We start from the raw sequence: 15,218 nt of genomic DNA, 5'->3' as shown, positions 1-15,218 counted from the left end.
TCAATATTTCCCAAACTTGGCTCTAAGTCAATTCCCTGACTGATCAAATCTTCCATAAGTACCAGGTAAATACCTTAAATAGGCTTAGGATGATTTGCCTTTGCCATTTCCCTCCAGGAGGCAACTGACAAATGCCAAGGCAAGGCATAAGGGGGCAGGGAGAGAGAAACCTCAAACTACTGTTCAGGAAAGAGTCCCTGTGCACATGAAAAGTAGCACATTTTTAAGAAGCCCCATGAGGCATCTAAAAGGTGAAACTAATGTGAAGTTGACATTCAGCAGAGACTCAGCAGAGGAAATCTTAAATAATTCTGCAAATTGGCAAACTTCCCCAAATTAGGGAACCAAAGAATTACTTGGACAGCTTATTAAAAATGGAGAGGTGCCTGGGTGGCTCAGTCAGTTAAGCATCCAACTCTTGCTATCGGCTCAGGTCATGATCTCATGGTTTGTGGGTTCGAGCCCTGTGTCTGGCTCTGTGCTGACATTGTGGACTGCTTGGAATTCTCTCTCTCTCCCTCTCTGTCTGCCCCTCCCCTGCTTGCTCGCTCTCTCTCTCTCTCTCAAAATAAAGAAACTTAGGAGATTTCTAGGCTCTACTTAAGTGATTGGTGGTAAGACCTAAGGAACCTTCATTTTAAGTCACCAGAAGAGTCTGAGACAGGCAAGTACAGGACCTCACTTTGGAAAAGCACAGCTTCCTATCTGGTTTGCCACCTTCTTTTTTTTTTTTTTTTTTTTTTTTTTGGTTCAACTTTAACTCTCATTAGAAAGGCCAACTGTTTTCTTTAAAGTAGGCATGAATCAAAAAGTAAATGAATACATCATAATAAGTAGCTAGCTATGCTTTCACGTATTTAGTAGGTTCACAGTGAAGCAGAAGAATGTGAAAATTCTAGTGTTTCTTTCTATGGCCTTCCTTTCATCATAACCTCCCTCTCCCAAGTCTGTCAAACCGAATCCGTCGTCGTCCTGCGCTCCTCACTCCGGAAGCAAGGGGCTAGAGAATTGCATCCACTGGAGCTGAAGATGGCATGGACACACCAGCGTAGGGACCCATGCCAGGCTCAGAACCCAGCGTGGGGAAGAGGCAGAAGTTTGCAGAAGCAAATTGGCAGGATGCTGCACGCTGCTGAGAGACAGACTGCAGGTCCAGTGTGGAGAGGTGACTTTGTTGGGACATGTGCCCCATGGTTTTCTGACGAGGTGAAATGTGAATGCTCTGGAGCCCCACAAGGTTTGAATCCCAGCGTTGCCACTCACCAGCCATGTGACCTTTGTCCGGTTTCTTCTCTGTGCCTCATTCTCCTCATCCCCAAACGGAAGTAAATGACAGTAGGTATGTAAGGTGCTCTGCACAATGTTTGATGCTAGCTGGTGGCCAGTTTTGGTGGCTTTTGAGGTTTAAGGCCTTAGCAGTCCATGTGGTGAGAAACAGGTCGAGGAAATTCAAAGTCTTGCTCAAGGAACGGCCTGTGTTAAAGGTTGATGGCTTGAGACGTATGGTCTAAGTTTAGCAATGGAAAGGGGTGCTTGGTTCCAAGAGAAAGATCAGAAGGAAGAGGGTTAACACAATACATAAAGACACGTCTCTGAAACTCTAACAAGCTAAGAGCAGAAACACCGTGGTGATCTTTTGAGAGGAAATAAAAAGAAAAATGATATTTCTGTCTGAGAATACTAGGAAATAACTGGCCAGGCAGAATGTGGACAATGCTTTCCCATCTGCACGCGGCAGAACTGGCAGAGGAAGGAGTTGGGGAGACCACTGAGGATCCATTCTGCTGGTACAATTGGGAGCCAGAAGTTGGGAGAATTAAAACAGCATCCGCTCGGTCCCCAACTTGTCTAGCTTAGTATTTCATTTTACACAAAGCAGAGGAGGCTTTTAACAATTAGGTGACTAAGTAGAAAGTCAGTAATCAAGAGAACCACTGTGCTTTTTCACTTATTTTAGGAGGTAATGCATTGGCAAAAATTCAGACAAAAATATCTAAAAGTTACTTTTCCTTTCCACCTTCCGATTCCCTCGTTTCCTAGTTTTTCCCAGAGGCAAACGTTCGCGTTTCTTCCTCTTAATCTAGAGCTGTTCCGCGTATAAACAAGCACATGTACTTAACCAATCAGTATTGATGGTCATTTAGGCTGCCTCGAATCTCTAAAATTACAGTTTTTCCGCTGTGCTTATATATTCGTTTATGTACTTGAGCAAATCTGTCTGTAGGTAAGCTCCCTGAAAGTAGGGGTGCTGGGTAAAAAGAGATGTGCGTGTTTAATTTGGACATTGCCTAACTAAATTTCACCCTAAAGATATTCTACCTAATTACACCTCCTCTCCCTGCTCCCTCACCCCACCCCACCAGCAATTTGAAGGGCCTCTGTGATTCTACAAAGAGGAAGCTACAAGAGGAAGCTCCTAGCCTTAGCTAATTCTTTTCAACCTTTGTTAGTCTGATGGGTAAAAATCAGAATTTCCATCTTAACTGTATTTCTCTGTAAGCAAGGTTGCATACCTTTCCATCTTTCTGAACATCCCCATTTGTTACTTATTTTCTCTGAACCATCTGGAACCTCTGCTCTTTTGTCGTGCTCTTTAATAAAGATCAGACTGATGAAGTAAAATTAATCATATCATCATAGCCTTTTTAATAGTGGAGAAAAGGATAGAAAGAGTTGATATTTACCAGGCATTTTTTGAAAGCAGATTTCCAAAAGCTTAGGTAACAATCAATATGATATGATGCCCTGGAGATCAGAAAAAGGAATACGGACAGCGTAAAAACAGCCAGGGTGAAGGACTTGATTTCTAACATCCATATTTCCTTTCCTGTTTGGGAATTTGTTGAGAACTTTCTACTCCAGCTGCTTAAATACCCACTCCAACATCGTGAATTTCCCTGGTGCATTGGCCAGGGAAGGAGGGATTTACTTTTAGTTACAATTAAAGTTCTGACTTATCAGATATAAAATCCCACTTTATCCCAAGATATGCCGGTGGTTTTATTGGAGGAAAGGCTGCAGAATTTAAAACACCAAAACTGCCGTAGTCTGGGCAATCCACTAAATAGGGTTAGAATAATTAGAGGAACATCCCCGTAGGCTCATGTCGTAAGAAACCCGCAGAACCTACCTAATCATCCCCTACTGAATTGTGAATGGCTTCAGCATCACTTTCTGCAGCTGAAACCTCAAAAGCAAGAGGTGTTGCTATGCTAACGGCTCCACGGGCTTCATTCCGTGGCTGAATAATAGATGTTCTATCTATAGTCAAGGCAATTAAACAAGCCCTTAAAATTGGGCCCAGTGTATAGCTTCAGAGGCTAACTCAGGATGTTTATGCTAGAAGCTTCTGGAAAACCTACAAGAACTGAGGAACAGAGAAAGGCTCATTTGAAGAGATTTTAAGACACTAACAAAAGCCAAAATAGATGAATCCTCATCGGTAGCACCTCAGACACACACGCCCAGTGTTCAGCTCCAGCGCCTGTTCACGCTGGTGTCTTGTGCAATTAGAATGTCTAAAACCTGCCCTTAACAGAGCGTGCCTTTTATTCATCTAACCTGAACTTCATTCTGGAATGGATGATAGTTTCATTTCATTCATTCCGGTGAGTCGGCTGGTGTCTGCAGAGTGGAAAAATAACTCTTGTCAGCGCACGCCCAAGTCTGCCATGGCTCTTGCGAAGTGTAAAGACTGGCTCCTCGAGACGTTATTCTTCACAAGTAGTAGCTGCACTTTCATGGCAACAATCGTTTCGTCGTGCCGCTCCTTGAGGGCTCCCGTGTGATGCTGTTTGGGGATGCATTTGAAGCAGTGGCTGGGGGTGAGTCTGTTCACGCTGTTACCCACCTGGGGAAAAAAAAATCTTCATTTTAAAGCAGAAAGTGGGCACTGGAATGCAGAAATGAGAGGCCAAAAAAATCCATGAGAAACCAAGAAGGGAAAGCACTGTTAAATTTATTACAAGTGAATGTTGTAAAGGAAAACAACTATATTTGTGTCAGTATTTTTTTTTTTTTTTAAGGCAGGAAAGAGATTGAATAAACTCTTAGTCATGAGCCTCTGTGCAAAAATGAACTCATGGAATATTTATTCTCTGGGCTCAGATCCTGAAATTGATCCGGAATTGCTAAAATCCTAGATCTCCCCACAAAGTTCTAAAGCTCTTCCCCACCGCATCGTGCCTCAATCAATCAGAGAGAGGTTATAAACTTATTAAGAGTAACATTAGGTTAAAACGATTTTCTGGCAGAAAACCGTCGAGGCCTGCTGACCCTCTTCCAGCCATTCACTGAAACCGTCTGATGAGCAGTTTCATCAAAGGATAATTCCAGACTCAAAGGAGGGCACCTATCCTACCCTGTCTCACACAGGACAGAGACCCAGCTGCCCCCGAGCCCAAAAAGGCTCTCCTGACTGCTTCGGGTACAGAAGATTTTACAGTTTTACAGAGGCCGTTTAATGTTAGGAACAACTGGGAACTCATGACCAAAGTGAAGCTTTTATGAATAGACACATGATAAATTACCAAAGGAAAATTAAAATTTAATGCACGACAACATTTATTCAACAAATATTGACTGTGTTTCTATCCTATGCCAAGTACTAAAATAGGCACCGGGAATTGATGTTGAAGAAGACGCACAGCCTTTGGCTACAGCCAGTTAATAAACTAATCAAAACAGCTTCCATGCTTATGGATTCAACCATTACCTGTGCTAACACTAGAATTAGCTCCAGGCTGATCGCTTGGAAGGTGTCTTGAAAGAAATACAAATTTGAAAAAATTTCCATCTGCCAGTTAGTAGTCTATAGAAAGGAATCTAAACCATGCCAAAAAAATATTATTTTGACCTTTTCAGACAAGGGGAAAATGAGGTCATTTCATCTTTTCTTTCTCGTCACTTTTTTAAAAATGTTTATTTATTTTCGAGAGAGAGAGAGAGCACAAGCAGGGGAGGGGGAAGAGAGGAGGAGACACAGAATCTGAACCAGGCTCCAGGCTCTGAGCTGTCAGCACAGAGCCCTGTGTGAGACTTGAACTCACAAACTGCAAGATCATGACCTGAGGTGAAGTCAGATTCTTTTTTTTTTTTTAATTTAACATTTTTATTTATTTTGAGAGACAGAGCAGGAACGGGAGAGGAACAGAGAGAAAGAGAGGGAGACACAGCATCTGAAGCAGGCTCCAGGCTCAGAGCTGTTAGCACAGCGCCCGATGCAGGGCTCAAACCTATGAACCGTAAGATTGTGACCTGAGCCGAAGTCGGATGCTCAACTCACCGAGCCACCCAGGTGCCCCCTGAAGTCAGATTCTTAACCAACTTGAGCCACCCAGGTGCCCCTCTAGTCACTTTAAAAAAAAAAATGAAACCACTAAGTTACTGTAAGAAATCAACCCTAATGAACAGACCTAACCCTCAAGACGTGTCACGTTCCTAAGATTGTTGATAGAAAATTTCTCCTCAAACCCATTTTTAAAAAGCTACAGTTTTTCAAACATATTCTCTGCTTACAAATAGTATGCTTGCACTGAATTTAATAAGAACTTGTAGCAGTATGTTAGTCTAATGACCTATTCTGCTCAGCCTCTACTAAATTAAAATTGAAATGAGTGACAGGTATCCTGGAAACCATGATGAGCAAATGCACCTTCTCTCATCTCTCAGTCGGACATGGCACAAATCAAATTATTTCACTGAGCTGTAGTTCCTGGCATATAAATACTTACTAGAGGTTTGTCCAAAACTGCAGTATCTGGGGCCCAGATTAGTGAATGAGTTACCTGAGGTCACATAGCTAAGCAGTAGCAAAACCAAAGCTAAGTGCCCACCAGAGTTGTGTTTCTTTCTAAGTTTACTTATTTATTTTGAGAGAGATGGAGACAGCGTGAGTGGGGGCGGGACAGAGAGAGAGGGAGACAGAGAATCCCAAGTAGGCCCCACACTGTCAGCACGGAGCCTGATCTGGGGCTTGAACTCACGAAACTGTGAGATCATGACCTGAGCTGAAACCAAGAGTCAGACGCTAAACTGACTGAGCCACCCAGGCGCCCCGCACCCCCCTCCCCCCCACCCCCCCCCCCCCCCCAGTATTCTTTTAATGTCATTGTAATGCTCCTTTCATCCCAGGCAAGGAAGTCTCTTAGCCCTTCAGAGAGCCCTGGGCTCTGGAGTCAGGTTGCCTGGGTTCAAATCCCAGCTTTGCCATGTACTGACTGTGTGACTTGGAGAAAGTGAATTAGTCTCTCTGTTCCCATTTCCTTACCTGTAAAATAAGGAAATAATAATTGTCCCTTCTTCAAATGGTGGTTAGAGGAGCAAATAAGGTGATAGATGGCACAGTGCTGGGCAACCAAAAATGTTAGCTTTTGAGTTTTTTCCTCTGTGAGTATTTAGAGAGCATGATTCGTGCACTCGTGTTCAGCCAGGAAGTATGATTCTGGCTGACACCATCTGCTGTAAAAACATGGTAGCTGAGATTCTGCTAAGAGCCCCAAGTGGAGAGCCACAGTTCAGCCTAATGGACAGGACATGGGCGGGCGGAAGCTTCTCCTTGTCATTGTCACACATAGAAAGTGACATATTTGTATAGCACACTGGGGTAAGCAGACCAGGCTGCTTGAGCAGCAGCCCATCCAAGGTCCAGCAGTTGGGCAGCTCTATTGAGATATTTGTCAGTATCTCCCTGATGCTTTAGCTCTGACTAGGAATGTGAAATTGTCCCCACTTTGGCTAAAAGGGACACAGGAGCCGGGTTGCCCCCACCAGGCTCCTCTAAAGGTGTTTAGAGAGGCTGTGTGCTGTGTGGGCTACCTAGAAGCTGTTCCTGCCTCCAGGAATCCTGCTGTGGAGTTAAGACAGGTTCCATGAACAGATAAAAGGGTTATTCGGTCCAGGCAGCACACAATAAGTGCAGTGAGCAATCTAGACACGATGCCAGAGGACTTTGGATAGAGGATACTCATTGTGTTTTCCCAGGAGAGACTTCAAGCTGGCACAATATCTATGGGGGATTTCTTGGCCATCCAGACATTGGCATTTCGTTAAAAGCAGAACATCTGTTGATTTCTTGGCTTTCCTGCCTGATTACTTTGTTGCTTGGAAGGTAGAAGAAACACTGGCACTGTTACTGTTATTAATTGTGGACAGCAAGGAAGACTAACTAGGTTGGAAATCTATGAGTGGCAAGATCCTTGGGGAAAAATGACTCTTACGTCTTGAAATTGTTCATGTGAAATGAGTAGAACTCAGGGTTTAATCCTTCACATCAAAGAAAAGATAGGCCAAAAAGGGAATATTTTTCATATGGACTATGTATCATAGATCATCTGAAAGAGAAAGGCTTTTAGGGGCCAAAATTTTAAATAGTATTTGAAGGGGCACCTGGGTGGCTCAGTGGGTTGAGGGTTTGACTTAGGCTCAGGTCATGATTTCACGGTCAGTGGGTTCGAGTCCTGCATCAGGCTCTGTGCTGACAGCTTGGAGCCTGGAGCCTGCTTTGGATTCTGTCTCTCCCTCTCTCTCTCTGTCCCACCCCCACTCATGCTCTGTCTCTGTCTTTCAAAAATGAAAAAATGTTAAAAAAATTAAATAAAAAAAAACAGTATTTAAAGAGAAGGAAGGTAGAACATATAAAAACCAAAGAGGTATAGACCTTTTTTTTTTTAATATATGTTTGTTTATTTTGAGAGAGAGAGGGAGAGAGAGAATCCCAAGCAGGCTCCACACTGACAGTACACTGATGCAAGGCTCGATCCCATGAACTGTGAGATTGTGACCCTAGCAAAAGTCTGATGCTTAACCAACTGAGCCACCCAGGAGCCCCTTAAAGGACTTTTAAAGTTTTACAGATGCATGGTTTAGTTGTAGCAAAAAGATGAAGGACTTAATGACAGCTAGTCTTGTTGTCTTGAGATTTTATTTTGAAGTAATCTATGATAGCCATTCTTGAGGATGTTGTATGGGATTCATAGGACAGAATTTTCCTTTTCAACAAGGAAACCAGTCAATATGCTAACTCTCAAGGGTGAAAAGAACAAGGTGAAGGAAATTGAAGTACAAGATGAGAGAGTAGTCAGGAAATACTTTGCCGTTTTGCAATTAGTTCAGGCCTTCAGGCTGAGAAAAATGGCCATGAAGAATAAGGAGAAAATTAATATGTCATTGCTGAGTCAGCATCGCTGTGCTTTGAAAAACTATGGAGTCTTGGGGAAATGCCAGAATAGACAGGGAAATGTCATAGAGTTTCCTGAAAAATGAATTATGAAAACCGGACTGACAGGCTTGCTTGATGGTGATATAGAAAAAGAACGAATTCTTCTTGAAGCACTTAGGGAAGGGAGTCATGTTCACTTAGGAATATAGCATGGATTCACTCCGCATAAGCGATGCTAATCTTTCAAGATTCTTAGTAAGCTAAGAAAAAGGACTATCTTGAACCTGGTTAAGTAGAATGTGTCAGAAACCAAACTTTAATGTTGAAACACTAGATAATTTACACACTTCAGAAATAAGGGTGACTGCTGATATTCAGTATGATGCTGGAGGCCTTACCAATGCAATAAGCCAAGAAAACAAAATAGGCAATAAATGCCAGAAAGGAAGAAACAAAATTATCTTCTTAAAATACAAATGAATTACATTTAATAAGAGAGTTTAGCAAAGTAGCCAGAGGCAGAAATATCCCAAATATCCTAAAGTCAGTAATTGTGTGTATCTAGTAGAATAAAATTAGAGGAAATGTAATAATAAATGAAATCTCATTTTCAATTGTGACAAAACTGGAATATACCTAGGGATTCAATTAATAATATATGTTGCTTTCCTTCAGGGAAGAGTTCAAAAATTCTGACTGAAGGACATTTTAAAAGATCTGAATAAATGGTGAAAAATATCAAATTTCTTATGAATACCTTCTCTCAAATTAATCTGTAATATTTAATGCTCCAAATCAGAATTCCAATGGGATTGTTTTGGTAGTAGCTTGAGTTGTGAAGTAATCTGGAAGAGTAAGTGCATAGTAATAGTCAAGAAAAAAGAAAAGAAGAAAAATGATGGGGGAAAGGGAGCAGGATTTATCGCATCAGATCTTTAAAAACATATGTTAAAACAAAAGTCATTAAGACAATCTGGTGCTAGTTTAGCAATAGATAAATAGATTGGTAAGAATAGGAAAAATCCAAAAACAGACACAAATATGTGTAGTTTCACCATAAGCATCTCTGCCACGAGCATTTTTGCTGTAAACATTTTCTCTGCATAACTACTTGGCTGTAAGGCAGTTTTGCCTTGAAAGATAAAATCATGAAAAATAAAAGAGGGCCACATCCATTAAAAAAAGGTACAATGAGACATGAAAAATGAGTAACAAAACTGGAAAGACTTTATTGCAAAATACAAAATATTTGAATACATCAAAAATGTATAGTGTAGATTCATGACAATACTGCAAAAACAAGTGATTTCATTTTGTAGGTTGGACCTCAGCGCTTGTCTTTAAAGTCTTCTGTTTATAGTATTATATATATATGTATTTTTTTGGCTTGTTGATCTGTCTCATTTGGCATTACACTTTTACCTTTGTCACTAAAATTTCTTCCTTCATTAACCGAGGTAACCATCCAAGTGCTAGGATGCATTTTTACAGCTGGGCTTAGTGTTGTTTTCTAGAAGCCTTCTACAGTGTTGTTTGTTCTTGGCATATGGTCACATATCTGTTGCTAGCTGTTCCAAAGGTCTATGGGAAAAGTGGAAGAAATGCTAAGGCTGTAATGCATTTGTGACTGACCTTTGTTAACATTGTAACTGATGTATTATTTTCTAGAATAGTATAGTGGGCAGTCTGGCTTTGGACTCTCTTATTTCACACTTCCAGTCAGTTTTATCACCATATTTTCTATCAAGTTGATATACATAGTTATCATCCACTAATTTAAGACCACCACATCTATGCATCACCGTGTAGACCATTATGAGGGCTAGCTAAGATTTATATGATATAAAAATGGAAACTTTGCCAATGGAGAAATGAAACCAAACTGTCAGCCAGCTATTTTATATTTTACAGCAGAATTCTCTCACAGCCAATTAGATATGCAGTGAAAATGTTTGGGGTGAGAAAATGCTTGGGGCAGAGATGTCTATGGCAAAGATGTTGACAGGAAAACTACCTAGAACCTGGTGGTGGATGTTGTGTATCAGTCATGGGCAATCAGGAAAACTGAAGCCCCTCTAGGCATTTCTTACAGGGAATTGGTTCCACAAGGGATGAAGAATGAGGAAGCTAACTTGGACAGCAAGGCAACCCAGAAATTAGTAACACTAGAACTAGAGCTGGAGGGACACAGGGACAAAGGGAGGTGGCAGTGTTCCAGAGCCCAGGAGCTGGGGCCACAGGGACCCCGCAGCTACTGCTGGAAACATCACCTGAGGCAGGAAGAGATGGGGAAGAAATACCTTGACTTGTCTTCTTTTCCCAGTCTCTTTCACTCGTGCCTACCACTGGCCAAGCCTACCTAAAAGCCAGAGGGCAGGGAGCCTGAGAAGTGTATTTCCTTGGAAACAGAGCAGGTGGGTGAGGGCAGAGCAGAGTGGGGATCTGAGAGCACTCAGGAAAGTGACTGCCACATGCAGAAGGTGGCATTTCAAGTTAGTGGGACAAGGATGAATTATGCTTTTGGTGATGTTGGGACAACTGGTTGTTCGCTTCAGAAAAAAAGTGAGAACTTTTCCTTACAATATGCACATAAATTCTTCCTCCCTATTGGCTCTTCCCTAGGCTACCTCAGGTGGCCCTCCTCACCTAACACTTATCAAAGCACCTGTCATACTGCCTTGGACTTGTTACTCAGCAGCGAGCTCCTTGAGGGCAAGGACAACCCCCCATGCCTACCACAGTGCTAGGCACAAGACTTAGCACTCAAATAGTTATCGAATGCGTGGATACTTAATTTTTATCTAACCAGTATTCATTGAACGCCTGCTGTGTGCTTAGCACAGTGGAGGATATGAAGACATGTGACATGACAGTCTCTGTTCCTCCAGACCTTACTGTGTCGTTGGGAAGGCAAGATGTATACATAAGGTTGTCTCAGGCAGTGAGGTTCTAAGGAGGTCTTAGGATTTTCCCGATGAGTGCATTTGCTGCCTTAAATAGAAGCCAAGACAGATGGGAAGATGTAGCAGATGGGCAGCAAGCAGAGAGGCAGTAGTCCTGGATTGTGTCCCAGGCTCAGCTACTTACCCACGGTGTGACCCGGTCACCTCGTTCCCCCAGTGAACCCCGATGCCCCATATGCAAAATGAAGACGTTGGACCAGGACAGTGGTTCTCGGTCCTGGCTGCACATTCGGATTTAGAGATAGATGATGACGTAATTGGTCTGGGGTAGGGGCTAGACCCTGATATTTTTCAAAATCTTCTCTGGCAATTTTTAAAAATCAATTTTATAAAGATCTAAATTAATAATCATACAATTCACCAGTTTAAATTATACCGCTCAGTGGTTTTTAGCGTTTTCGCTAAGTTGTACAACCATCACTACGATCTAATTTTAGAACATTTTCACCTCCCCTAAAGAGACCCTGTATCATTAGCAGTTACTCCCTGTTCCCCCCCACACACAATCCTCCCCAGTCCTAGGTAACCACTAATCTACTTTCTGTCTCTATGGCTTTGCCTATTCTGAACACTTCGTGTAAATGGAATAATACGACACCTGGCCTTTTGTGTCTGGCTTCTTTCACTCAGCATAATGTTTTCAGGGTTCTGTTATGTCATAGCATGGATCAATAGTTCATTCCATTTTATGGCCAAATAATATTTCATTGTGTGACTATACTACATTTTATTTATCCATTCGTCAGTTGATGGACATTTGGGTTGTTTCTGCCTTTTGGCCGTCATGTTTAATGCTGCTACGAATATCCATGGACAGGTTTTTGCATGGATATGTGTTCATTCCTCTTGGGTATATACCTGGGAGTGGAATTGCTGGGTCATATGGTCACTGTATGTTTAACTTCTTTGAGAACTGCCAGGTGTTTCCCGAAAGCAGCTGGACCATTTTGTATTCCCACCAGTGGCATATGGGGGTTCCCCTGGTGATTTTAATATTCACATCTAGGGTTTAAAACCACCAAACGGAGGGTCTCCATTTCTATAATTCTGTGGTTTCTTATCTAGGATTAGATGCCCAGGGCTGCCTCCAGGAGCCCATGTCACCCAGAACTTGGCTGAGCTGTAGAGTGTGAGGTGCGGTTGGCTTCTGAGAGCACCTGATCATTCTGGCCTCTTTGAGAGAAAGCCTTGTGGGTTCTGTTTTCCAGCTCAAGACCTTCCCCAATTTCTGCCCTGCCCTCCTCACAGTTCTGGCATGGATTCTGGAGGATTATTGTGAATAATACCATTATTACACTAATTATAATATTTAGTATGTAATGGTATAGTAATACTAATATACTAATTATTATAATGCTTTAATTATAACTAAATATAACTATAGTATTTTAATTGTAACATTTCAAATAATTACCCCATTATCCAGTATGCGACACGTTTTGATTGAGCATGCTGGGATCCCAGGGCCAAGGAGAGAAGAGGCTCTTGTGGGATCAGGCAGGGCTGTAAGAGCATCCCACCCTCCTGGGCCTGCAGAGCTATGGGCACCCCTAATAGAGTCAAGAAAGTCCTGTATGACACCGCCCCCCCCCCCCCCCCCCCGCAATAGAGCATTGGCTTCTCTGGAGTTGGAAGTAGAATGGGAATGGGGGCTTCCTCTGAAAGAAAGGAAGAGAAGAAATTAGATCTGATTCGACTTCTCACTCACCTTTACTAACAGGGCACGTTGCTCACCTCCCCTAAGCCCCAGTGTAACACAAGGCATCAGCAGCTTCCTTGCGGGATAACTCCAAAAGTTAAACGCTGAAGTACCTAGGACAGTGCTGGACACACAGGCAGCCCTGTTCTTCCACACCAGATTTCTTCTCAACTCTCAGCTCATGGAAACGGAGACTGAAGCCTATATACCCCTCCTCCATCACCCTCTCAAAACCAGGACTTGAGACCTTCTTTCCAGAACGCCAGAAGCCTCATGAGCTTCACTCTCTGTTGACAATGAGCACAGAGCTGGTCTCATTTCCTGAACTTTAACCAGTGGGACCCACAGTTCTGGGGCTGCTGAGTCCTGCTGGACCCTCTGGGTGGGCCTGACCTTCTCTGAGGTCCCTGTGAACAGGGCAGAGGCAAAACTCTAGTGGACGCCATTTGCATCATAGTCAATGTGTAGGGCACCCCCTAGAGTTCTGCAGGGAACAATCCATGAGACCATGAGCAGCGGTTTCCTTAACAGACGCACAAGTCTATAAAACTCCGTGAATTAGCATCTCCAGGATGGTGGTCCCTCATGTGTATGAGCTGAGAGAGCTCCCAGGTCATTCTGGTCCTGCTTAGAAACCTTTGCTCTTCTGGAGACCCTTGCCCTGACAAGATTCAGGCAGCTTCTCTGACCCTCATCTATTTCTCTTCCCATTTGTCTTGCTCAGTCTTCTCCGTAAGTAGCTGTGAAAGGGAAATCACACATGCATATTTTATTTGACATGTTATTAAATGCAATTTATCATTCCCTGCATATATATTTATTTTCCTGTTTAACTTTTCACTCTGGGTTTCCTTGAAATAAAAAATCACACACTTTTACCTTGGAAAGACAAGTACATGATACCAATGCTCTATTCCAAGTCCATGGCAGACATCACTAATCAATCACAGCACTCTTTCCTCCTGAGCTGGGCACAACCTCAGACTCCTTCTTGATCTTGCATTCCAAGCAGAGGGTGAGAATCACTTAGAGCTGGCACAGGAGATGGTGTCTATTTGCCATTCCTCAGAAGGTCTTACTCAAAGCTTTCCAACTCCACCTCCAGCCCTGAATGTACAGCAGATCTCTGCTATAGGACATCTTTCCCCTTGGGTGTTCATTCTCCTATTCAGGGTAATCCAAGATGAGCCCTAAATTGGGAAGCCCTCCATCCTCCTAGGCTAAAGCGAGTTTTTTGTGTTCTGAGCTCCCAGTCTCTGTGCCTCCTTAGGACAGACATTATTTTCAACATACGTGAGAGACAGGAAAATAATGCCAACAGGCTTTGGAGTCCACACAGCTGTTGTCAAATCCCAGACCCACAGCTTCATAAATCCTCCTTCCTTTCTTCCTTCCTTTCTTCCCTCCCTTCCTCCCTTCTCTCCTTTCATCAAAAAAGTATGGAACACCTACTGTGTACCAGGCAAAGGTCTCTACATCTATGAAATGGATATTTTATGTAAAATAGCTAGCACAGCACCTAGGACACAGCAAGTACGACATAGATAGCTGGAAGAAAGGATGATTTTCAGACCTGGAAATGCAGCCAGAATCAGCTGACCCACCTCGTGTCACAGAGGAGAAAACAAGCCCAGGGCAACTGTCCAGGGTTCCTGCACAAGGTTAGGGCAGAACTAAGACTAGAACCTAGGCATTTCTACTTTTTGTTGCCCCCATTACTGGCTGTGCAGAGAAGCTGGATACCCTTGGTTATGTTTCATGTTGGAGAAATGAGGCTGGGCTGTGACCCCCAGAAGCCAGTCACACCTTATTCATGTCCTTACACACACATGCACCATGTAAGACTGTCCTGAGCAAAGTCTCCAGGAGGCAGCCAGTGTGGACAAGAACAGTGCCCTGGCTCCAGCTCTGTAGGCAGTGGGCTGAAGGAGAGAGTAAATGCAGGGAGAACAGTTAGAAATCTGTTTCAAGGGGCACCTGGGTGGCTCAGTCGGTTGAGTGTCCGACTTCGGCTCAGGTCATGATCTCACAGCTTGTGAGTTAGAGCCCCGCGTTGGGCTCTGGGCTGACGGCTTGGAGCCTGGAGCCTGCTTCGGATTCTGTGTCTCCCTCTCTCTCTGCCCCTAACCCACTTGCATTCTGTCTCCGTCTCTCTCAAAAATAAATAAACATTAAAAATTTTAAAAAAAGAAAAAGAAAAGAAATCTGTTCCGGGAGTCTCAATGGGAGATGACATAGGCTTCCCTATCAATAGGGCAATTTTGGTAAAAATGGAGAGAGCAGTTAGAATGAAAGATGTCATGGCATTGCCCCAGCAGGTGTTTCTTTTTTTAAAATTTTTTTTTCAACATTTATTTATTTTTGGGACAGAGAGAGACAGAGCATGAACGGGGGAGGG

General features: G+C 43.0%; 1 protein-coding gene across 13 annotated transcripts in view; it reads left to right on the top strand.

Moving 5' to 3' along the window:
* Window positions 1–15,218, top strand: part of EPB41L4B (erythrocyte membrane protein band 4.1 like 4B) — a 131,919-nt gene that overhangs the window by 80,621 nt on the left and 36,080 nt on the right. The gene's annotated exons all lie outside the window — the stretch shown is intronic.

Source organism: Puma concolor, chromosome D4, assembly GCF_028749965.1.
Source record: "Puma concolor isolate L17-30 chromosome D4, mPumCon1.1.hap2, whole genome shotgun sequence".
Taxonomy (NCBI): domain Eukaryota; kingdom Metazoa; phylum Chordata; class Mammalia; order Carnivora; family Felidae; genus Puma; species Puma concolor.
The sequence above is the reverse complement of the archived record's forward strand: the minus strand, read 5'-3'. Positions and strand labels throughout refer to the sequence as shown.